This window comes from Nicotiana tabacum, chromosome 23 (genome assembly GCF_000715075.1).
Source record: "Nicotiana tabacum cultivar K326 chromosome 23, ASM71507v2, whole genome shotgun sequence".
Lineage (NCBI taxonomy): Eukaryota > Viridiplantae > Streptophyta > Magnoliopsida > Solanales > Solanaceae > Nicotiana > Nicotiana tabacum.
The window spans coordinates 32,022,615-32,047,634 of NC_134102.1; the positions used below are offsets into that span (position 1 = coordinate 32,022,615).

General features: G+C 38.5%; 1 pseudogene; it reads left to right on the forward strand.

The window, feature by feature from the left end:
* Positions 1–992: 992 nt before the first annotated feature.
* LOC107762363 (calcium-dependent lipid-binding protein-like) lies at positions 993–6,900 on the forward strand (annotated as a pseudogene).
* Positions 6,901–25,020: the final 18,120 nt, after the last annotated feature.

Genomic DNA, 25,020 nt, shown 5'->3' on the forward strand with positions numbered 1-25,020 from the left:
ACATTATTATGTTTAGGAGCTCTGGTCTGCGAAATCTATAACCTGAGCACGGAAATTAAAGGAAAGAAATCAAAATAGAAACTAACTTCATTAGAATTTTGATGGACTAGTGCATTTTCATACAAGCATTTATATTATTTTGCTTTAATATAATTACATTCTAATTTTTGATATATTTTATTCTGTGAACTTACAATTTGTTTAGTTTAAATTGTTGAAAATAATTTTAATTTGTGAAAAAGATGCCCTATAACTGAAGAGAACAGTTCTTGGACCACGAATCCAGAACGCAAAGTGACAGTATTATGAGTTCGAATTGTAGTATCCGGAACTGCCAACTTAGACAATCAATATGAAACTTAAGTTATATACACAATCATTAAATTTTAACATGTGATAATATATTTTTATTTTTACTAAATTACCAATTAATGATTGGTTATCAAGAAATTTACTTGTAATTACCTAATAAGTGACCTGATTATAAATATTTTTTATACTATGAGCTTAAACTCAAAATATACTTTAAGCATCCTTTCCAAAGTGTATCAACCTCAAAAAATTGTTCCCGTTTATAATCCAATCTCTCAAATTTTCCCACTAATACTATATATGGGAAATTCAAACATTACAGTGATTATTATAGTGATCAAATGGAACTCATAAGGAATTGAAAGAGAATAGAGAGAGCAAATGATAGACGAGGAAGAGAAATGTCTCATGGATCACTAACTTGCGTAACAAACTTTTTAAAACTAAGGACCCCACACGAACTGACATTTTTGTCCCTGACTAACTAACTCTATTAACCACCTTTCAAATTTTTGGCTCGTGGATTCCTTTGTCAATTTCAGCTCCATCGAACGAAAAAGAAAATAGAAAATCGAATATTTCGTTCTTCTCTTTTAGTTTTCCACGCGTCAATTTTGATTTCTGAATTTCACCGTAGGTCTTCATCCTCTCTCTCTCTCTCTCTCTCTCTCTCTCTCTCTCTGAGATTTCTTCATTTTCTGATCTTTTTGGCTCTACAGCAAATTTGTCCTTTTATTAGGAAAATTGGCTCGAAGCAGTCAACTATAAGAAAACAAAAAATAAAATAAAAATGGGATTAATTTCGGGGATTATGATGGGGATGATCTTCGGGATCGGTTTAATGGCGGGTTGGCAATATATGATGAGCTATAGAAGCACTAAGCGAATCGCCAAGGTATATATATAATTGCACATTCTCTTTCGCAATTCACATACTATATGCTGAAAATTTCTGTTGTAATTTCTCATGTGACCTAATTACGAGAGGACTGTTATGTTACCACACGTATTTTCTATATGAGGAATCTGTCTAATGACTGTATAATTTGCAAAGGCTTAAATTTGCTATTCTGAGTAAAATAGGGAATGATTTTGGGAATTAAGTTCAACTGCGTTATTGCTTGACGAAAATATAGCTACAATATGCTGGCATTAGACTGCAGGGGCGGATGTAGAGTTCAACTTATGGGTTCATGTGAACCCAATAGTTTTGGTTTAATTCAAACACTGTATATGTGTTAAATAACTTCACTAAACAAGTAAAAATAATTGATTTCGAACCTAGTTTTGCTGCTTGATACTCTATACTTTTGGTCCATATGTATTGATACTTCAGTTTCTCCTCAAGGTACTTTGCTATAAGAGTAAGAACTAGCTATTGTGGTTGCTTTGAAACGTAGATGTGAAAATTTAGATAGTACTACTCATTATGCTAGTTGATAAGAGAATTTGAATTGTGGATGTGCATGTCGGTTTTCTTTCTGAAAGACTGGTATTCATTGCTTTTCTGTATTTTATTTCTTTAACACAGGCCGTAGATGTAAAACTAATGGGCTCCCTCAACAGGGATGATCTAAAGAAAATCTGTGGAGATAAGTTTCCTGAATGGATATCATTCCCAGTTTTTGAACAGGTTGGATGTTGGCCTTACTTGTTTACACTCATCGCTCTATAATAATCCTATTTTCAGCTGAACACAAAGTTTCTTCTCTGTCCTATAATAATGTTTTATAGCTTAAGAAATATAGTCAATGAAGGTAGGTTCTACTTTTGGAATCTGTTGATCAGAACTGTAGTACACTTTGGAGCTTTATAGGTTGGAGGGTGGGAACGTGGTGACGATTGGTTATATATTATATTTTAAAGGGCAGTAGATGGCTTAGTTCATGAACATAATGATAGGACTGAGGTAGACATTATAAAGGTTGTTTCCTGATCTTATCAATGTCAGATGTGAATCTTAGAGGTTGTTTAACATCTGTAGTTTTCACATGCTTTCTTTCTGCAATTTTAAGAGATAAACTGTATTATATCTGGCATTAGTAATGTTACATTTTCTCATATTGTCTCATGCTGGCAGGTCAAATGGTTGAACAAACAATTGAGCAAACTGTGGCCATTTGTTGCTGATGTAAGCTTTTACACCTATCTTTGGTATCCTGTGCAATTTTTGCTTTTTAAGTCGGGTTTTGTAACTTCAATAATAATATAAATTGTGCTTGCTTTGTGGGTATGACGTGTCTAATCGTGTTTTAGGTTCTCTTTGATCATCAGCATATTGATAAAAAATGTCTCTTGTAATGATACCCAAATCTTTTCTCCTCTTTAGAGAATGTATCTTTCAATAATGTCTCCATGTCTTAATATTCTACTGGTTCATTGTGTATCAGAGAACTTGTTCCTTTAAGAACTGATAGCGTGCACAAGACATTTATTATGCTGATCCATAACCTAATCTATAAGAATCTCAGTTTTCATGTATTTTATAGTATGCTTCTAGTATGCCATATCAAAGTTGTCTAAGGACTTGGCCATGCCCTATTAATATTGTGTGTGAAAGACATGGTATTGAAGTTGAAATAAGGTGTGGGAAATAGGTTGAGAGTGCAGTAGGCATATATGTGTTTTTTCATAAATTTGAGCAGATGAAACATTGGTTTTGTATACAGTTTTTCAGTCGATTCCTCTGTGCAATGAGACTAGATATTTTCTTTTATATACCTTATTTGCTGTGATGTTAACACTGCCTCTGGATAGATAATTTGAAAGTTGAACCTTTTCTGGAAATACTTGTTATGTCGAGGTGAAATGTTCAGTTAGATCAGCAACATCTGTCGGCTCATTGTTGTGGTGAAATGTTTAACCTCCATGTTGTGACACCATAAATCTAATCTCTGGAATATGCCACTGTGCAGGCAGGAGAAGCTATTATAAAAGACTCTGTTGAACCTATTTTAGAAGATTACCGACCTCCTGGAATTTCTTCATTGAAGTTCAGCAAACTGTCCTTGGGGACTGTGGCTCCTAAAATTGAAGGTAGCAACATAAACCTATCCACTAATTTGTTATGTTCTTTTTTGTTAGACATTCTACTGGAGAATCTGTTAGTGCGGCCTTAGTGATTTCTCCATTGTTCATTACTCATACTCCAGTGCAGTTAATTTAATTTATCTAGACCGAGCACTTCATTGGTAAAGATAAAGACTAGTTGTTTAAGGTTACCTCCACCATTAAGCGTTAATCATGTGTGATTCCCTCTTTGAAAGAATGTACAATACTTAATTAATGCAGGTATTCGTGTTCAGAGCCTGAAAAAGGGTCAAATCATTATGGATATTGACCTCTGATGGGGTGGTGATCCCAATATTGTTTTAGAAGTTGATGCAGTGGTTGCTTCTATACCCATTCAGGTCGGGTGCCTCAACTCTTCACCTGTCTAATTTGTTGAGGACAATTTTACTCTGATGACTGAGTTATCTATAAAACAGTTGCACTGATAGTTATTCGTGTTATATTTTCAAACTGATTGCAGTTGAAAGATCTTCAAGTCTTCACAGTTATTCGTGTTATATTCCAACTAGCTGAGGAAATTCCTTGCATTTCTGCCGTTGTTGTTGCTTTACTTTCTGAGGTATACCATAAATTCTATGATAAAATATGTTTCTTTCATTCTCTGTTTGTGTTGTTTCCAACTCTTCCTTTTGCTCTCTTTTTATTTTTTGATTGTGAGGTTGGTGGGAGGAGGTGAAAGGAATCTATTGTACCACAAAATCTCCTTCAGTACCCCATCCTGTTCCCCAAAATGGAGAGAAGAGCAAGAAAAGGGTTCTATTTCTAACGAGTTGTCTTAAATCAGCATTTAGAGTTCCTTTGAACTTTGTTTTGATTTAACAGAATTTTGGCTGAGATATTAGACAGTAGATTTGAATGCCATAACATCTCGCCTTTTTCTGGATTGATTTTAAAAAAATATTTTGATAGTAAGACATGTTAACTGAACTTGATTCATGAATAAAAAAATTTCATATGAATGTAAATGAATACTAAGTCATGAACTTTACCATGGACACAAATTTCAATCCTTTTAGGTTAGATGACAAATCATGTATATTGGACTTGTGACAAGGATAAGACTTTTGCCAGAGTGAAAATGGACTACCTTAAAGTAGGTCCAACACATTCTCTTGGTTTAAGTGAACAGAAAATATTTTACTAACAGAGAAAAAGATTAAAATATGAGAACAAGGATAGTACTGCATGAACTAGTCTGACAGGTGAACTCAAGACTCTTCTAAGAAAAGGACAGAAGTGTGATTTTGCACCTTGTTACATTACTCTGGATGCCTTATCTTGTTAAAATGTCTCAATTGGTTTACAATTCTGTTTTAAGTGGCTTAAGTATGACTTCTTTCAATTGGATTTATGAGAAGCTTATTCCTGATAGACATTTGAATGACTGATACCTCGTTTATCCAACCAGCCAAAGCCGAGAATTGATTATACCTTGAAAGCTGTTGGTGGAAGTTTAACAGCTATTCCTGGACTTTCTGACATGATAGAAGTAAGTGTTAACATAGCTTCTACCGGTGCATTACTTATTTCAAATCTTTGCCTCTCAGTCTAACACTGTATTCTTTTCTCATTGAAAGGACACTGTAGATTCAATCGTAACCGATATGCTAGAATGGCCTCACAGAATTGTGGTACCGATTGGAGGCTTACCTGTGGATACCAGGTATCTTCAATTTTTACTAATTTCTTATCCAGCGACTAATTATCTGCGATTTATTTTTCATTCTTTGTAACTGGAAAAATAAGCAAAAGTTGGGTGCTCCCTTTTGCTTTCTTCTGTGTATGAGTGTGTGCATCCATGTACACGTTAGTTCCTTTTCTCCCCATACATTCTGTTTTCATCTTTTATGTAACCGATTTTTTCTGTGTCCGATGCAGCGATTTGGAGCTTAAGCCACAGGGGAGGCTAACAGTAACTGTAATCAGGGCTACAAACTTAAAGAACCAAGAAATGATTGGAAAATCTGATCCATACGTGGTTGTATACATTCGTCCACTGTTCAAATTTAAGACAAAAACCATTGACAACAACCTGAATCCTGTTTGGGATGAGACATTTGTTTTGATTGCAGAAGACTAGGAGACACAGTCTCTGTTTCTTGAGGTTTAATTGCTATATCCATTTCTCATATTTGCATGGAAACTGCTCTGTCTAGAATATGCCCCCTGATTCTTTTACATTGTAATTAGTCTTTCCCTTCTGTTTTTCATGTCACATCCATGACTATGAACAGGTCTTTGATGAAGACATCGGACAAGATGACCGAATGGGTGTTACAAAGTTGCCTTTGAACGAGCTGGAAGCCGAGACACCAAAAGAAATTGAACTAAGGTTGCAGCCAAAATTTGATATGCTCAAAGTCAAAGATAAGAAGGATAGAGGAACCATCACTATCAAGGTACCCAACAAATCATATTTTTGGCCATGAAGTTCCACTTAAAAGCGTAGTTTGGTTGATTGTATTAGTATTATCGATGCCAACTAAAAATCCCGCATAAAGTTATACAACGTTTAATTACCCCATAGAAATAAATCATCGCCACACAACTAGTACAACGTATGGTTGTCCGCATAAGAATAAACTAATTTCTGCGTAAGTTATTGGCAGTATTACATAGTATTTGTATTAAGTTATGGAAGAATCTATGTAATAGAGAATATGGAATAAGAATACATGTATGAGTAATAGGTGGATTAAACTATATAAGGACAAAAATGTCCTTAAAGTAAGTAAATATTTGCATAACAATTCCTTCAATATTAATCATTGTATAACGATTCCCTCATATTAATCACCGCATAACAATCATTTCATGATTACTCATCGCATAAAAATTTCATGCGTTATAATCCCGCATAACTAGTATGTGAACCAAACGGCCCTAGCACACTTAATTAGTTTGCTTTAGTATTCTCCAACAGTAGCATGTACTTGGTATGACTGACTAATGTTTTTTTAAATGCAGATACTGTATCATGAATTCAGCAAGAAAGAGCAATTAGCAGCTCTAGAGGAAGAGAAGAAGATCATGGAAGAAAGGAAGCAACTAAAAGCAGAAGGGGTTATTGGAAGTTCAATGGAAGCTCTTGATGGTGCAGCAACATTAGCTGCTTCAGGTGCTGGTGCTGCAGGCAGTGGCATTGGTGCAGGGCTAGGTGCTGGTGTAAGGGTAGTAAGAAGTGGCCTAAGCAAAACCAAAAAGTTCATGGGAAGGACCTTTACTGGACAATCTACCAATCATAAGAAAAGTGGAAGTGGCTCTTCTCCAGTAAACGTTGTTCAAGATTGATATTTTGCACAGCTTATGTGACTCTTTTTGTATTATTGATTTGCACAGCTGTCTCTTTTTTTTTGTAAGATTGATTAGTAGTGTGAATTAGAACTTAGTGTATGAACCGAGATCGATCTCATCATATGTTGATTCAACGTGACAACGAAGTTTTTGGAAAGAGGGAAATTAAAGGGGCCCCAGACTACTTCGCATTCACGCTCCATAAAACCCATTAAAGGGGAAGCGCTCCCTGACTAGATTTTTTTTCCATTCCCAGGGCTGAAACACGAAACCTCTTATATCTTTAAGGTTCTTAGTATTGAATCCACTATATTTTTAAAGTTATAGGATCGTATCTACTACTTATTAGTACTATTTTAATAAAATTTTACATAAAAATTTATGTTCCGCATTGAAACCAGTTGGTTCAGATAAACCCGATATATCAAATAAGCTCTATCCACCCCTATATATGAATCATATCCATTTCACCGCAATCTTTGATAGTTAATCCTAAATATTGACTTGAAGCATAGTACTTGTCAAATTCTTTGGTTTATTAATTTTCGCTAGGAACGTGAGAGAGCAGGCTGCCGGCTTTCATGTGATCTCATGGTTTTGGCTTGATTGATCTTTTCCCCTGTTGGCTAACTTTAATTAAGTGTTAAAGAAAAGTACGTCTTGTAAGCATTTGATAAAAAATAAATAAAATGTTACGTAGTATACCAACTCCATCCACCTACTACTTTATTATTCCTTCCATCTTATTTTAATTATGTGATAATGTTTAACCAAGCACTAAGCAAGGAAAAAAAACTTTTAAGATTTGTGGTCTAGACTAATCATATATATTTGAGTGACTATAAAATTATATCACTAAAGATAAAATAGAAAGTTTAAAGTTAAATTATTTTTAAATATAAAAGAAGATATTTTCTTTTTGACAAAACCAAAAAGGAAAGTGTGTCACGTGAAATTGAAAAGAGGGAGTATGACTTGTATCACATTCTATTTTAGTTTTAAATATGTAAATTTTATTTTTAAAAAATCTAAAAACTCAGTGTCTGAATCGTGATAAAAAGAAACTAATGTTATTATTTTTGTACTCCAAATTTCTTAATTCTCTTTCGAAAAAAATGAAATAAGTTAGTGTTAGTTTGAGTGCCTTCCTAAGTTACTAAAGAATTTGGTTCTTTCCCTTATTCCTTACGCATAAATAAACTAAACAGTAAAGTAAGAATAGTAATTTTTACGTGAAAAATCACCCGGCTCAAAGGTGCAAAAACCACGACCTACCACATAGGATTTTAACTTTAACTTCACCAGAACAACTGAGTCAAATGTACTGATTACTACAATACTTGTAACCCAATACCCCCATACTTCTTTTACTTTTACTTGTTGTATGAAAATTAAAAGTTACACTAACTTCAAAACTCAGATAATACTTCAATTAACATTGTTTGAATATCATCATGATTACAACTCAATCTCCTAATACACATAAACTAAACTGACTCAAGAAAATGACTTTCGGGACAAACTTGATGAGAAACTTGATGTACGTCTTGAACTGAAAGTGCTATGCTACTTTCTTCAGTCAATGTGTAAAAGGATGGTTTTCAACAGTCCATAGGCAAAGTATTTAACTTCCCAAGCTCCATGATCGTTGGGAGTACTACGTAGTCAAACTCTCATTTGCTTGCAAATCCTGAAGTCATGAGGACTCTACAAACCTTGTGACTCATATATACTATATATCCTGCAAGATATCCTTAGACAACAACCATCATCGCATCAAGAGTCTTTCCCAGCAATATCAGACTGCAATAACTTTGTATAAAAGTTACTGCCCTGTAAGGACATTCAGCAGCTATTGTGAGAACCTGGTTCTTAGCACACGGTCATTGCACATGCTTGTTAATCATCAAAACTCAATTCTCAATAAATTCTCCCTTTTTGATGATGACAAATTTTGTGCTCATGAACCAGGTGATAACTTTTGTAAGTAGACACAACATCGCATTTGAGCAGAAAAATTATTCATCAATTGTTGAACAAACAAATCTCCCACCCCTCCCCCCAACTATATCTTCCCCTTTTGACATCATCAAAAAAAATTAAAACAATTGTAAGACAAAATAAGCAATCATTTAATATAAGATTCATGGCCACTGAGGCTACACCACAAGCACAAGAAAAATCAAAGCAAATGAACGATGCTGATGATATAAACCATGTGAGAAGCAGGTAAGCAACATCATAGAATTTATTTAGTAGTGCCAAATTATGCCTAGGGCCTTGATCTAAAATCATTAAAACAAAATAAAGTAGAACTTCCTTCATACTAATCAGAACTAGACATTGAGAACAAAAGACATGGCACCACTGGCAACAAGAATTAGACACACGACATAGGGTAAAGGACCAAGGTCAAGGGTGAGAGGTGGAGGGGGTCAAGGCTTTCACAAGAGTAGCAATCTGTTGTACATGAGCCTCTCTGTCTTTTCTCAGCTCTTCCCTAAGCTGCTTGGTTTCCTTCCTTAGTTCATCATTGTCCTCCTGAGTTTAACATTTTCCTCCAAGGTCAACTCCAACCTTTTAGAAAGCTCAGCAGCCCTGCTGGTTCCAGGTAGAACAGCAGTTCCAGTTGGACCTTTAGCCTTGATCTTGCCATAGCCACACTGCCTGAGTGTGACTGCATCTAGAACATCATTGTGATTGCCAAACTTTAGCTCAGGCAGAGAGATATTGAGCTTGCCAAACAGCTTAGTCAACATGAAATCATATGGCATAGCATGCTTAGGCTTGAAGGTGTCTGCAACCCTTGCCATGTGTTGGATCATCAAATTAGGAAGCTTGATTGCCCTGCATGTGTCTAACAGCTCCATCATAATCATGTCAAGTAGAATAGCCTCATGCCTCTTCTCAAATCTCTGCAGAATGCAAGAATTCACAAAATGGAACAACAACTTGTGAAAATGTGTCATATCAGCTTATACACCTTTTGAGGAGCATCTAGTTCAAATTTCTGGAAAAACTTTCTGGTAACCACAATACATGTATCCACATCATTGTCAATTGCTGGCGATTTTTTCTTCAAATAATTTTCTATCCCAGGGAGGGATGTTTAGCAGCAGCCCAAGTTTTTCAGCATCAAATTCCAACTCAAAATCTCTCGCAGAGCTCTTCACCACTTTGCCATCAACATGAATGTTTTATTTCCGATTAGATATACTTACCTGGTTTGATTCATCTTCAGCCTCTGAATTATTCATGGCCATCATCCCTATCACTTCCTCTTCTATTTTGCTTTCTTTAATCGACATCAGTGTTAACTCAATATTTTCATTTCCATAATCAGCTTCCAGAGTCCTCCATATGAAATGCAGGAGGACACCTTGTAGAGAATATTTCTTGACAGACTCCTATAAATGAGGTCCTTTGCTTTAGCATTTTTCTGAATTATCTGGCAATCCTCAACATTATCTTCTTTCTCTCATTTGATGCTTTTTTTCTGTTGTTGTCCACTTTTGTAGGAATGATTGGCATGTGATTGACAATTATCCATAGGTTGAAATCAGTTGCCTGAAGGAACACGGAATATGCATCTTCCATTCATCATAGTGGTGTCCATCAAAAAGAGAGGGTCCTCCAATATGTATCCCTAGCTGTAGGGGATGCTCAACCTCAATGATGATCTCACGTGAGTCAATTAAAGCATAATGACCGATAGCCTCATCTTCTTTCTACTCCTCTTTGTCACTTTTACTATCTTCATATGCTGCCAGAAAATCTTGTTTCATGGCCTCAGTGAACCCCTTGCCTAGATTTTTGTTTTTGTTTAGACTTTGTTCCTTCAACTTATCCTTTTTTTCTTTTTCAGCTGTTTCTTTCTTTCATTCAATTTCCCACATTGGACGGTCTTTGACTATGTGATCCATTTGTTACACTTGTAATAACCATCATATGAAGACTTGTCTATCTACTTAGGTTTGCTATTGCTTTCTCTCTTTGGTGCATTCTTGGAGTTCTTCATGAACTTAGCAAACATTGCTAGGTCCAGATTATCATTGTCAAACTCATCTTCTTTGGAATCCTTAAGAACTAGTGCCTTATCTCTCTTTAGTTCCTCCTTGCGTAGTTCCAACTTTTTCATCTCATGAGTTTTTAAGTTTCCAATCGACTTATCTAGTGATATCTTGTCCAATTCCTTTGCTTCCTGAATGGCTGTGACTTTTGATTCTCATGAAGTAAGAAGAATACTTAAAACCTTGCTAACCAGTTCTTCAGAGGTATTTACCCAATGACTTTAGTTCATTTATTATGATAGTGAACCTGGTCATCATCTCCTGAATAGGTTCAAACTCCTTCATAGAGAAAAGCTTATAGTTTCTCATGAGCAACTCATTCTTGATCTCTTCACGTGATTGGTTCCTTCATGAGCAGTTTGAAGTGTATCCCATACATCCTTTATATTGGAGCAGGCAGAGATCTTGTTATACTCATCAAGACTAAGTCCACAAATGAGAATCTTCTTGGACTTGGCATCCTTTTCCATCATCCTGAAGTCAGCTGCCACAAATTCAGAAGGTTCCTTGGGAATAGTTTCATTTTGCTCATTTTGTTTGGTGGGAGTCAATGGTCCTCGATTCACTATCGTCCATAGTTCATAGTCCTCAACCATTAGAAAATCTCCCATTTTTGCCTTCCACCAACTGTAATATTTTTCATTAAACAGAGGTGGTCTAGGAGTTGACGGTCATTCGTTGATTCCATGCGGACCACTCATTTTCTTCCAAGATCTATCTAAGTGTTAACCACATTTAAGAGAATTGGCGCTGTTACCAATTGTTAATTTGAGTGCCGCCTTCCTAAATTACTAAAGAACTTTGTTTTTTCCTAACTCCTTATGCATAAATAAACTAAACATTAAAGTAAGAACATCAATTTTTACATGAAAAATCACCCGGCTCAAAGGTGCAAAAAGCATGACCTACCACTTTTTAACTTCAACTACAACTGAGCCAAATGTACTGATAACAGTACTTGTAACCCAATACCCCCACACTTCTCCTACTTCTATTTGTTGTACGAAAATTACAAGTTACACTAACTTGCAAACTCAGACAATATTTTAACTAATATTGTTTGAATATCATCATGATTACAACTCAATCTCCTAATACACATAAACTAAATTGACTCAAGAAAATGACTTTCTGAACAAACTTGATGAGAGACTTGATGTACGTCTTAAACTAAAATTGCTATGCTACTTTCTTCAGTCAATGTGTAAAAGGATGATCTTCAACAGTCCATAGGCAAAGTATTTAACTTCCCAATGCTCCGAGATATTTGGGAGTCCTACGCATAGTCAAACTCTCATTTGCTTGCAAATCCTGAAGTCATGAGGACTCCACAAACCTTATGACTCGTATCTACTAGATATATTGCCAGATATCCTTAGGCAATAACCCTTATCGTATCAAGAGTCCTTCCCAACAATATCAGACTACAATAACTTTTTATAAAAAGTTACTGCATTGTAAGAGCCTTCAGCAGCTGATAAGTGGGGATTTTGACTGGTTTTGATGTATTACCAAATAGTTTAAAGGCCTAGGGATGTGACCATAACCTAGGTATTTGCCTAATGGGATAAAGACGTTAACACTTATTTTGTTAATTGGGATGTATTATAGCTCTCAACTCTACGTTACCCACTCAATACCTCTTGGTCAAAGAGTGATTTTGCCCAATTTGTCTTTCTCAAGTCCAAATGGGTATCAAGTAAAATAGTTGATATGAGCTCAAGTCGGGTTCTTACTATCTCTAGTTTGAACCCTTTAGTTAGGCTAATCAATCTCTCAATTAACCCAATTCTTTGTTAGCCAAGTTATCCTAGACTAGGCCCCTCTTTCTCAAGTAGAGACTAAGTCAAATAGGTATGAATCAATGTTTGCAACCATTAATTCTAAAATTGAAGCATGAACTAAGCTAAATAATCAACACCAAATCGTAAACAAACATTAAATTAAATACCCATAAGGTTTACACACTAGGGTTGGGTCCCAACCCTAGTAAAAATCTAGCTACTCATAACGGAAATTGAAGAAAATAAAGAACAAAAGCTAATTAAACTCATAATGAAACATTAAAATAATAAAATCTAATGTTTAAATACTAAAATAATGTCAAATTTCCTAAAGTAGTAAAAATAAACGGCTAAAGCAGCTTTTAATGTTCAAACTTAACCTAAATTTGTGAAACTCCTCTATTTATACTGGGCCAAAAATTGCGGACAAAAATGCCCCTCAGGAGGTTTCGCAGTCGCACAATTCCATGTGCAGTCCGCAGATTTCTTCAGCTAGCAGGAAGGTGAATTTTGCAGCCGCACATTTTTGATTGCGGCGGTGAGGCAACTTCTGCGGCCGCATAACTCTTATGCAGTCCGAACTTCACAAAGGCGTCAGGTTTTGGTCTTTTTTTGCATATTCTCTGAACTTTGAATCTTTGTTAGTGAAAGCCCAGTTTTGCGACCGCACAATTCATGTGCGGTCCGCACATTGCTGAGAATTCTGTTGGGTTTTTCTGCTTGGTTTGCGGCCGCAGATGGAATTCTGTGGTCCGCAATTTCTTCTGCGGACCGCACATCTTTGCTTCTGCACCCTTTATTGCCTTGTACTTCGGAACACTCCTTTTTGCATCGGATTTCATCATGGGAGACCAAACTTCCAGCATTCCTATAATTTGTAAAATTTCATTAGTTTCGGGAATACAATTCAATACTTTCGGACTAAAACAAAAGCTAAAAGGTGCTAATAAGCAGTCAAAATCCCCACTTATCAACTCCCCCAAATATAAGTCTTTGCTTGTCCTCAAGAAAATAAATTAGTTCCTACTTCCAAAAGTTAAGGGTCATTTCAGCGAGTCAAAGGTGAGCCATTCACACATCAGTTGGAACCAACAATTACCCACACTACTCATGCATTATCAACAAGGTGACACGTTAAGCATTCATGCACATATAGTTCTACTGTGACATTTGAGCTTCAAGAATTGGCTTTACTCATCAAGGACTCTAGCTCTATCATGTATGCCATGGTGGAATCTAAACTCTTTCTCCTCTACTTTCCATTTTCCAAGATCACTTAAGAAATTTAATACTCAATCCAAAGATTTATGAAAGATTCACTCATCTCTCTCAAGAGAATGTTACAAGTACATCGTCAAGTACCATAGGCTTGCCTCTCATGTAGATCGCCACTAATTTAATCTCACTCTATTTGAAATCAAGTAGGACTTCTTTCGGGTTGTAATGAAGGCTTTTGGGTTAGGGTAGGATACCATATGGGTAAGTGGTTATACATTTTCTTAAGCACTCCATCTTTTATTTTTTGGCTCACACTTTGCCAATTCTTAGAGACACTTTCTTTTCATTAGGGACTAGAGAGACTTAACATCACTCTTTCTTGATCATTTTATTTTTTTTCTCCCTTTTTGGTTTCTTCATGTTTGGTATCATTACCTTTTTTTTAATCCATTCAACCCTTCCACTTATTCATTTTTTGCATTTTTTTTGTTCTTTTCTTTTCTTGCCTTCTCTTCTCATAGAAATTATTTCTTTTTTCTTTTTGTGCCTTGATACCTTTTTCAATTCTTCATTTCTCCCCCAAACTTACATTTTAAGCCATTTATTTCATAAGAGTGTTAAGGAAAGCTTGGGTGCCAAGAAAGGGTCATGACAAAATGGGTAAAGACTTGTAACATGGTTATCAAATGAGAAAGGCTAGAGGCTCAAAGGGGTTGACTAGGGATAATGATATTGGTTGGCAATAGAAAACTCAAACGGGCCAAGGAGAGCCTACAATCACTTCTCAAATCAAGCAAATCTTAGGATTTCGCTTTGAAAGACATTCGGGGCAAGTTCTAGACCCTTCGCACGGATACTTAGACTAGCAACAATTCATCTCACCCCTCACACAACTAGATTGTAAAAGAGGACAGAGTCGATGGCGCACAACGACCACATTCAAGTTTAAAGATCACTATGATCCAGCTAAACCACTCGATGATTGCCAAAGTCAACACAAGAGTCACAAAGTCACTACTAGAGCTATTTCTTTCAAAAACCTTGTCTGTAACCATAAGCACACAGTTAAGTGTGTTGGTGCCAATTAAAGCATGGTTGACTCTTCGAGCATGACTTAATTAGGTCGTTTTATTCATTACTACTACTATTATTACCTAAACACAAAAACAGACTCATTCTCTTAAGAAAGTTGTCACACTATCCATCGTTTGGACGAGTCACCCAGTTCACACAACAACTACCTTTGGAAAGAACCATGGCATTAAGAAAACCAAGGCTTATTATCTACTAAAACATAAAAAGAAGCTACTAAACAAAACAAGAACTAATACGCTACTAAAACATAAAAAGAAGCTAATAAGCAAAAATAAAGATAAAGAAGCTAATGAGCAAAACTACTAAAGATAGAATGGATATACATAGTAAGAGAACCTGTGATGCTTGTGACGTGGACTGCGCTGCAACAGTACTAGACAAGTCAGACAACTTTACAATGACTGTCTGCATCCAGTTGTTGAGGCTCGCCAATGTCTGGGAGACTTGCAGTGCAGATAGTGGGTGAGTAGGCATGAACACTTGCTTCAAAGACGAGGTGGGAGTTGTGGCAGGAACTGTAGTAGGGGCTGTGGATGATGGTGAAGGCATAACTGCGGCACTGGAGGAAGGCGCATCTGAAGTGGATGGAATATCAACTGTCTCAGGAGCTACCACAGTTGGCTCATCAGACTGGCCTGTGGTGGTAGGAGGCTGAACTTTCTTCTTCGGGTTGCTCGCATCCATCAATGAGTACCAAGTAAAAGGCTTCTTTGGCTTTACCTTCGTGTCATAATCCCTCGGCTATACCTTTGCATCAGTGAGATATTCTGTAATAGTGTTGGGATACTGGCAGGACGAGTCATCTTGCCGAGCGATCACTGTGATTTTGGCCGACATCATGACACCCACACTGATTGGGTACCCGGCCATAATAGAAGCAACCAAAATTGCCTGAGGGATCGGATGATGAGTCTCATTTTGGCTTGGGTCTAGTCTGCTGCACACAAATGTCTGCCACCCATTTGTCTCAAAGCTCAAGGTGTTACGGTGGATAGGAACCCCATTATTAATCCATGGTGGTGGTGGTACTGGTGGTGCCAGAATCTCAGCTAGCCAAGGACGGACTGCCTCTTTTAGTGCACATTTCTCCAAATACTCCTTCGGCTCAACATCCTTGAAGCCCAAGTACGTGTTGAGTGTATGCCGATCAAACCTCACTTTGAGGTTACGCACTTTGGTCACCTTCGTCCCCTTTTTGATATGAGCCACATAGGCATAGAATTCATCGACAAGGTACTTTTTGGCATCAACTACACTCTGGGTAATCCACCCCTTGCGTTCCCTGAACTGACTCAACACAGCTGGGTTGTACCTCTCTAAATCCGTAATAAAAAAATATCGCTTAATAGTTAGCGACCGCACTGACCACCACACATGGAAGCTGGTGAAGGTGGCCAGGCTGACAAAGCGGTCCTCCCAATCCTCTTTCTTCTTTGATCTTTCAAGACCGGCAGCTGTAGCATCTCCCCCTTGCCATCATCGGGGATATTATGAGCTGGTGCATCCTGTGCCTCAGGGACTGGTGTAGTCGATGGCTCAGAAACCTGACTAGCACTTTTCGATCCCTCGGAAGTGCTATGAGATGTGGACGGCTCGTCCCTGAGTTGGTATCTCCCTTGCGGCCTTGACTGTACGGCCGACTGCTCCTGAAGAGAGGCTGAGTTGCTCTCTGTTGCTTCTATAGACGGGACATATGAGCTCGTCTCGAAGAGATCTATACCTCTCCCTCTGCTGGCTGTTGCTTTCTTTCTAATTGTCTTTTGTTGGTCAAGGGTAAGGCACTCTTGCCTCAACCCCAAGAAGGTTCACCTCTCCCTTTTGAAGTGTCGCCGCATCCTCTAGATCGAACAATTATCTGTATCAAGCAAAGGAGATTAGTAGTTGCAATTCAATGTTCAAACATACACAGGAGATATACAAGTAAAATATAAACCAGATGATACAGTGAGGGTACATAATTAGATCATGCTTACAGGGAAGTTATCTGCGGTTCGCACAGTTTCATGGGCGGCCGCGGATGGGGAATTGCGGATCATACAATTTTGTTGTGCGACTGCAAAAGCGAAGTACGGTCCGCACAATTTCACTTGCGGCCGCACCTATGAAACCCAAAAAATGCCAACTCTCTGATGACATGGAATTGGCTAATGTGCGGCCGCAACATGATTTCTGTGGTCCGCATAATTAGACTTGTGACCGCACATTGGAGTCTCAATGTAGGGACTCTCTGATGACAGTAAAAGTGCTATTCTGCGGCCGCGATGGGAAATCTGCAGTGCGCACATTTTATCTTGCGGTGGCAGATCCCTTCTTCACTAATGCTACCCTAAAATCAATTTCTGCAGACTGCACGAATTCATGTGCGGCCGTAGACTTCAAAAGTTACGTACAAATCAATTTTTTCTATATAGGTTTTTCAATTTCGTGCACAATTTTACATGGCAACATCATAGAAACATGAAAATATGCTTACCCAATCCCCATAGAGCATGTATTAGTTAACCCAATTCATATTTTACCTCACATGGATACACAATTGAATTCTAATGACAAATGGCCTAAAAAGAACTAAAAATCTATAAATTAAACTAAAATAGAAATATTAACATGAATGAAGCATACCAGATGAATGAGTGTAATGAGTGAATGATCAAGTTGGCTATGTGTGTGGACAGATAAAATCACCAAGAAATTTCAAGAGAGCATTATTGTTTTGTTCAGAGAGTGAAAAATGCAAAATTGGCCCCGTTCCTCTATTTATACCAGTCGTTCGCTAAGGGGAAGAAGGTTGAATGCGGCCACACATTTTCATGTGCGGTCCACACTCTGTTACCTAGGGGCCTCATCTCAGCTTTCCATCTGCGGTCCGCACAATTTTGTGTGACGCCACAGATTTCATGTGCGGTCGCACATCGACCGTTTCTCTAACAGGCTAAAACTTCATAGAGTTGATATTTTTAACCTCTCATTTGTGCGGTCCACAAGCTAATTATGCGGCCGCATTGAACTTCTGATACAACACCCATAATTGTGCGGTCTGCACAAATCAACTGCGGTTCGTAATTCTTAGAGCACTTAGCCAAAGGTTTGGTCCATAATTCCTATAAGTCACACTCAGCCCTGTAGCACACTTCAAATCAAGTTAGAACAAAAATAATGCCTAACTACAAAAGAAAAAAGAAAAAGAAATATGGGTTAACTCCCAAAAAGCGCCTCATTTAATATCGCGGTATGACGCAGAATACCATCAATTGAAATGAATGACTACCACGACGTGGCTATCTCCAACCTTTTCCAAATAGTTCTTCACCCGGTGACCATTGACTCGGAATACTTTATTGTTTTTGTTCTTCGGGTATAATGCACCAAAAGGTGTTACACCCAATTTCAAAAGGACCACTCCATTTAGACTTTAGCTTCCCGGAAAACATCTTCAACCTTGAGTTAAAGAACAATACAAGATCGCCCACATTGAACTCTTTTTTCCAAATGTATTTGTTATGAAGATATTTCATCTTTTCTTTGTAGAAGGATGAACTTGCATAAGCATGATACTAGAACTCATCTAATTCATTCAAATGTGCAATCCTCAAGTTAGGGGCTACATCCCAATCAAGATTCAACTTCTTTAGAGCCCACATGGCCTTGTGCTCTAGTTCCATCGGAAGATGACAAGCTTTTTCGAACACACACCGGTATGGCGACATTCCGATAGGTGTTTTGTAAGTCGTCCGATAAGCCCATAATGCATCAACAAGCTTCTTGGACCAATCCATCCGATTAGCATTCACCGTTTTGGACAAGATACTCTTTGTCTCCCGATTGGAGACTTCCACTTGCCCACTAGCTTGTGGGTGATAATGAGTCGTGACTTTATGAGTAACACCATACTTGCTAAGCAAAGTGTCAAAAGCCTTGTTGAAAAATTGTGACCCCCATAGCTTATAATATCACGTGGAGTACCAAACCTTGTGAAAATATTCTTCTTCAAGAAAGCCACCACATTTCTCGTCTTATTGTTGGGTAAAGCAATGGCCTTAACCCAATTGAACACATACTCAACCGCGACCAGGATGTAGGTGTTTCCATAAGAACTCTCAAAAGGGCCCATGAAGTCAATACCCCACACCTCGAAAATATCAATCTCCAAAATAGTTGTGAGAGGTATTTGTAAAGAGTGGGCCAATAGAAGCCGCAACTAAGCACTTTGGTCGTCGTTCTTGATCCACCATGATGACCACCATATGGCGAAGAATGACAAGCCCCAAGAATTCCACCTTGCTCTTATTCTAGTACACATCTTCTAATTACCCTATCCGTACAAATTTGAAAATGGTATGGTTCATCCCAATAATAATCTTTACAATCCCATTTGAGCTTCTTCCTTTGGTTTGAAAAGAACTCATCCAGAATGATTCCACACAAAAGAAAATTTGCTAGATCCGCGAACCATGGCACCTCTTTCATTAAATTAGCCAAGAGTTGCTTATCGGGGAAGGAGTATTTGATTTCAAGGCCATCATGCGGCCTCCCCTCCTCCTCCAAACGAGAAAACTGGTCCGCCACTTGGTTTTCACTCCCTTTTCTATTTTGGATGTCAATATCAAACTCTTGCAACAAAAGCACTCATATCATCAACCGAGATTTGGAGTCCTTCTTGCTCATAAGATACCGAAGCCCTCATGATCCGTGTGGACAATGACCTTTGCACCCATCAAGTACGGGCGGAACATCTCAATTGCAAACACAATAGCAAGGAGCTCTTTCTCCATAACGGTATAGTTGACATGGGCGCTATTCATGGTCTTACCGGCATAGTAGACCGGATGAAAATTTTTGTTGATGCGTTGCCCCAAAACATCCCCAACCGCTATGTCACTTGCATCACACATGAGTTCATAAGGGACACTCCAATTTGGAGCAGTGATGATGGGGGTAGTTGTCAACTTGAACTTCAACAATTCAAAAGCTCTCATGCAATCATCATTGAAGTTGAACATAGCATCCTTCTCAAGAAGCTTACACAACAGATTCACCACCTTAGAGAAATCTTTGATGAAGTGCCGGTAAGCGTGGCCTAAGAAACTCCGTACACCCTTCACCGAAGTTGGAGGTGGAAGTTTAGAAATCACCTCAATCTTTGCCTTGTCAACTTCAATTCCATTCTTTGAGATTTTGTGGCCAAGGACAATGCTTTTCTCGACCATGAAATGACATTTCTCCCAATTAAGCACCAAATTTATTTCTTCACATCTAGCCAACATTTATCTAAATTTGCAAGACAATCATCAGAAGAATCTCCAACCATCGAGAAGTCATCCATGAAAACTTCAAGGCAGTCCTCCACCATGTCCGTAAACATAGCCATCATACACCTTTGAAAAGTCACCGGTGCATTGCACAAACCAAAGGGCATCTACTTGAAGGCGAAAGTACCATAGGGACATGTAAAAGATTGTTTTCACTTGGTGTTCTGTAGCAATAAGAATTTGGTTGTAGCCCGAATACCCATCAAGAAAGCAATAGAAAGTATGACCGGCCAATCTATCGAGTATTTTATCTAAGAAAGGAAGTGAAAAGTGATCCTTCCTTATGACTTTGTAGAGCTTGCGATAGTCTATACACAGCCTCCATTCGGTCACCGTTCATGTAGGAATAAACTCATTCTTATCATTGGTGACCCCCGTCATGCCCCCCTTCTTTTGGGACACATTGAACCGGAGAAGTCCACAAACTATCGGAAATGGGGTAGATAACCCCGACATCCAACCACTTGATAATCTCCTTCTTGATAACTTCTTGCATAGACTCATTGAGACTCCTTTAATGTTCAATAGATGGTTTGGCACCATCCTCCAATTTGATCTTATGCATGCAAAAAGCGGGGCTTATCTCCCGAATATCCGCTAAAGTCCATCCAATTGCCTTCTTCCTCTTTTGTAGCACCGCTAAAGTGGAATCTACCTGCACGTTTGTCAAATAAGAGGAGAGAATAACCGGTAAAGTAGAACAAGGGCCAAGAAATTCATACCAAAGATGTGGAGGCAATGGATTCAACTCCAAGGTAGGAGGCTCTTCAATAGAAGGCTTTGTAGGAGGAGTTGTCCTATTTTCAAGATCCAAAGATAATTTTTGAGGTGCATAGTTGTACGACCCCATTCCTTGGAAAGAGTTCACACATTCCATGAAGCCATCCATCTCCTAATCATCAAAGTTGAGCAAGACGGCCTCCAACATATCACCAACATTGATTGTAGCACTTTTATCATCAACAATGGAATCGGTCACCAAGTCCACAAAAGAGCACACCTCATTTCTATTTGGTTGCCGCATGGACTTGCACACATGAAATACCACCTTTTCATCACCAACCCGTAATGTAAGTTCTCCAGCTTCAACATCACAAAGAGCCTTCCCCGTAGCAAGGAAAGATCTCCCAAGAATAATTCGCACTTCATAATCAACCTCACAATCTAGAATGACAAAATCCGTCGGAAGAATGTATTTATCAACACAAACCAAGACATCTTCAATCACTCCCAAAGGCCTCTTCATAGTATGATAGGCCATTTGCAATCTCATAGAGGTGGGTCTTGGTTGCCCAATCCCTAAAGTCTTGAAAACCAAATAGGGCATCAAATTGATACTTTTCCCAAGATCACGGAGAGCTTTAGCAAACTCGGCACTTCCAATTGTACAAGGAATCGTGAAAGCACCGGGATCCTCCAACTTAGGATCCATTGAATGCACAATTGCACTCACTTGATGAGTGACTTTGATCATTTCAAAATTCATTGACCGCTTCTTTGTTACGATATCCTTCATAAACTTGTCATAACCTGGTATTTGTTCCAAAGCTTCAACTAATGGCACATTGATCGAGAGACTCTTCATCATTTGAATGAACTTCTTGAATTGATTCTCGCCATTTTTCTTAGCAAGTCTTTGAGGGTATGGAGGCAGAGGCTTAGGCAATGGTACCTTAGCCTTTTGCACTACCGGCTCCGGTATGTCAATAATGTGATCCCTAGACGGGTTTATATCCTTTTGAGTCTCTTCGACACTATCATCAATATCAATCCGAACTTCATCATTAGGTCGCACCACATTGTTCGGGATCTCTTATTCTTGCACCACTTGCTCATCATCCACAATTTGCCTTTGAATTGAGGTGGGTGTATTCTCACCTCTTCCACTTCTTGTAGTAACAGCCATGGCATGTCCCGTGTTGTTTCCACCCTTTGAGTTTACTACTGTGTCACTTGGTAGTGCCCCCCTAGGACGAGAATTTAGAGCTTGAGAGATTTGCCCCATTTGAACTTCTAAGTTGCAAATTAATGTGTTGTGTGAGGCAAGTTGGGCATCCGAATCGACATTCTTTTCCATCATTTGCTTGAACATATTTTCAATATGCCCCATCTCGTTATTTGAATAATTTGCACTATGGGGAGGATAAGGAGGTGGGTTGCTCGGTTGTTTATACATCGGGGACCTTTGAAAACCCGATCCCCGGTTGCCTTGATTGTTGTTCCATCCGCCTTGATTGTTACCCCCCTCCCCCCAATTTCCTTGATTATTTCAATTTCAATTTCCTTGATTGTTGTTGTTATACAAATTGCCTTGATTGTTAGAATTTCAATTGCCTTGATTGTTTTGAGGTCACCATTATTGTTGGTTTGGGACTTGGAAATTATTTTTTTGCCCTTGAAAATTATTCACATATTGCACCTCCTCTTCTTGTTTATTATAGGAATCATCTTTCTCAAAACCACTATCTTCTTGCACATAATTCTCCACTCGATTTTGCACTTGTGTACCTTTGGTCCTTCTCTTGTTCACCATCATGTTCACTCCCTCCATGGCATTGAATTACTTGGGATTTTGCACTTGATTTAGTTGGGCCTTTGCTAGTTGCGTCATGGTGGTTGTCAATTCAGGAATGGCTTGCCCATGGTCTTGAAATTCTTTATGAAGGTGGATCATGTTTGGATCACCTTGTGGAAGATTGGCCCGGGATTTCCAAGCCGATGACGTGTCCTCCATCTCATCTAAAATCTCACACGCCTTCGCATAAGGCGTAGTCATGAAGTTCCCATCGGAAAGTTGATTCACTATACATTAGTTGGTTATGTTAATCCCACGATAGAAAGTTTGTTGAATTATTTTCTCCGTCATATCGTTGTTGGGATATTCCTTAACCATTGTTTTATGGCATTCCCATATCTCGTGTAGTTGTTCATTTGGCTCTTGCTTGAATGCCAAAATCTCATCTCGAAGTGTAGCCATGTGCCTCGGAGAGAAGAACTTAGAAATAAACTTTTCCGCCAACTCATCTCAAGTGTGAATGGAATGGTTCGGTAATCGTTCCAACCAATCTAAAGCTTTTCCCCGTAGAGAGAAGGGAAAAAGCCTTAGCCTCAATGCATCATCGGAGACATTTGTTTGTTTTCTCCCCCAACAAGTGTCTACAAACCCTTTCAAATGATTGTATGCATTTTGAGTTGGAGCACCGGTGAAGAAATCCCGTTGCTCAAGAAAAGTGAGCATCACATTGGTAATTTTGAAGTTGCCCGCCCTAATACGGGGAGGGACTATTGCACTTGCATATCCTTCATTGGGTTATATCCGGTGTGGAGCCGCTCGTGGTGGAGGTAGGGGTGGAGCAGGGACATTGTCATGAGGCACTCAACCTCTTCTATTGGCTTGAGGTTCAAGAGGAACCTCCTCAACTTGCTTATCCTTGACGTCCACACCCCCCCTCCCCCCCAAGGCACAAAAAGAGAAAAAAAATGATCTCTAGGAGAAGAGAAGGCAAGAAAAGAAAAGAACAAAAAGAAAAATATAAATAAGTGAATAAGTGGAAGGGTTGAATGGATTAAAAAAAAGACGTAATGATCCGAAATATGGAGAAATCAAAAAGGGATAAAAAGAATGAAATGATCAAGAAAGAGTGATACTAAGTCTCTCTAGTCCCCAATGAAAAGCAAGTGCCTCTAAGAATTTGCAAAGTGTGAGCCGAAAAAAGAAAGATGGAGTGCTTAAGGAAATGTGTAACCACTTACCCATACGGTATCCTACCCTAACCCAAAAGCCTTCATTACATCCGAAAGAAGTCCTACTTGATTTCAAATCAAGTGATCTTACATTAGTGGAGATCTACAAGAGGGGCAAACCTATGGTACGTGATGCCGTACTTGTGACATTCTCTTGAGAGAGATGAGTGAACCTTTCATAAATCTTTGGATTGAGTGATAAATTTCTTAAGTGAGCTTGGCAAATGGAAAGTAGAGGAGGAAGAGTTTGGATTCCGCCATGGCCTGCATGATAGAGCAAGAGTCCTTGATGAGTAAAGTTAATTCTTGAAGCTCAAATATCATAGTAGAACTATATGTGCATGAATGCTTAACTTGTCGCCTTGTTGATAATGCATGAGTTGTGTGGGTAATTATTGGTCCCAACTGATGTTTGAATGGCTCGCCTTTGATTCACTGAAATGACCCTTAACTTTTGGTGGTGGGAACTAATTTATTTGCTTGAGGACAAGCAAAGACTTAAGTTTGGGAGAGTTGATAAGTGGGGATTTTGACTGCATATTAGGACATTTTAGCTTTTGTTTTAATCTTGAAGTATTGAATTGTATTCCCGAAACTAATAAAATTGTGCAAATTACAGGAATGCTGGAAGTTTGGTCTCCCACGATGAAATCCGACTAAAAAAGAAGTGTTCCGAAGCACAAGGCAATAAAAGGGCAGAGTAGCAAAGATGTGAGGTTCGCAGAAGGAATTCCGCGGCCGCAGAAGAAATTGCAGACCGCAGAATTCCATTTGCGGCCGTAAACCAAGAAGCATAACCCAACAAGATTTTAGCAATGTGTGGACCGCACATGAATTGTGCGACCGCAGAACCGGGCTTTCACTGACAAAGATTCAAAGTTCAAAAAATATGCAAAAAAGACCAAGTCCTGACGCCTTTGTGAAGTGCGGACCACACAAGAATTGTGCAGCCGCAGAAGTTGCTTCGCGGCCGCAATCCAAAAATATGCGGCTGCAAAACTCAGCTTCCTGCCAGCTGAAGAAATATGCGGACCACACATGGAATTGTGCTGCCGCAGAACCTCCCGAGGGGCATATTGGTTCGTGAATTTTGGCCCAGTATAAATAGACGAGTTTCACAAA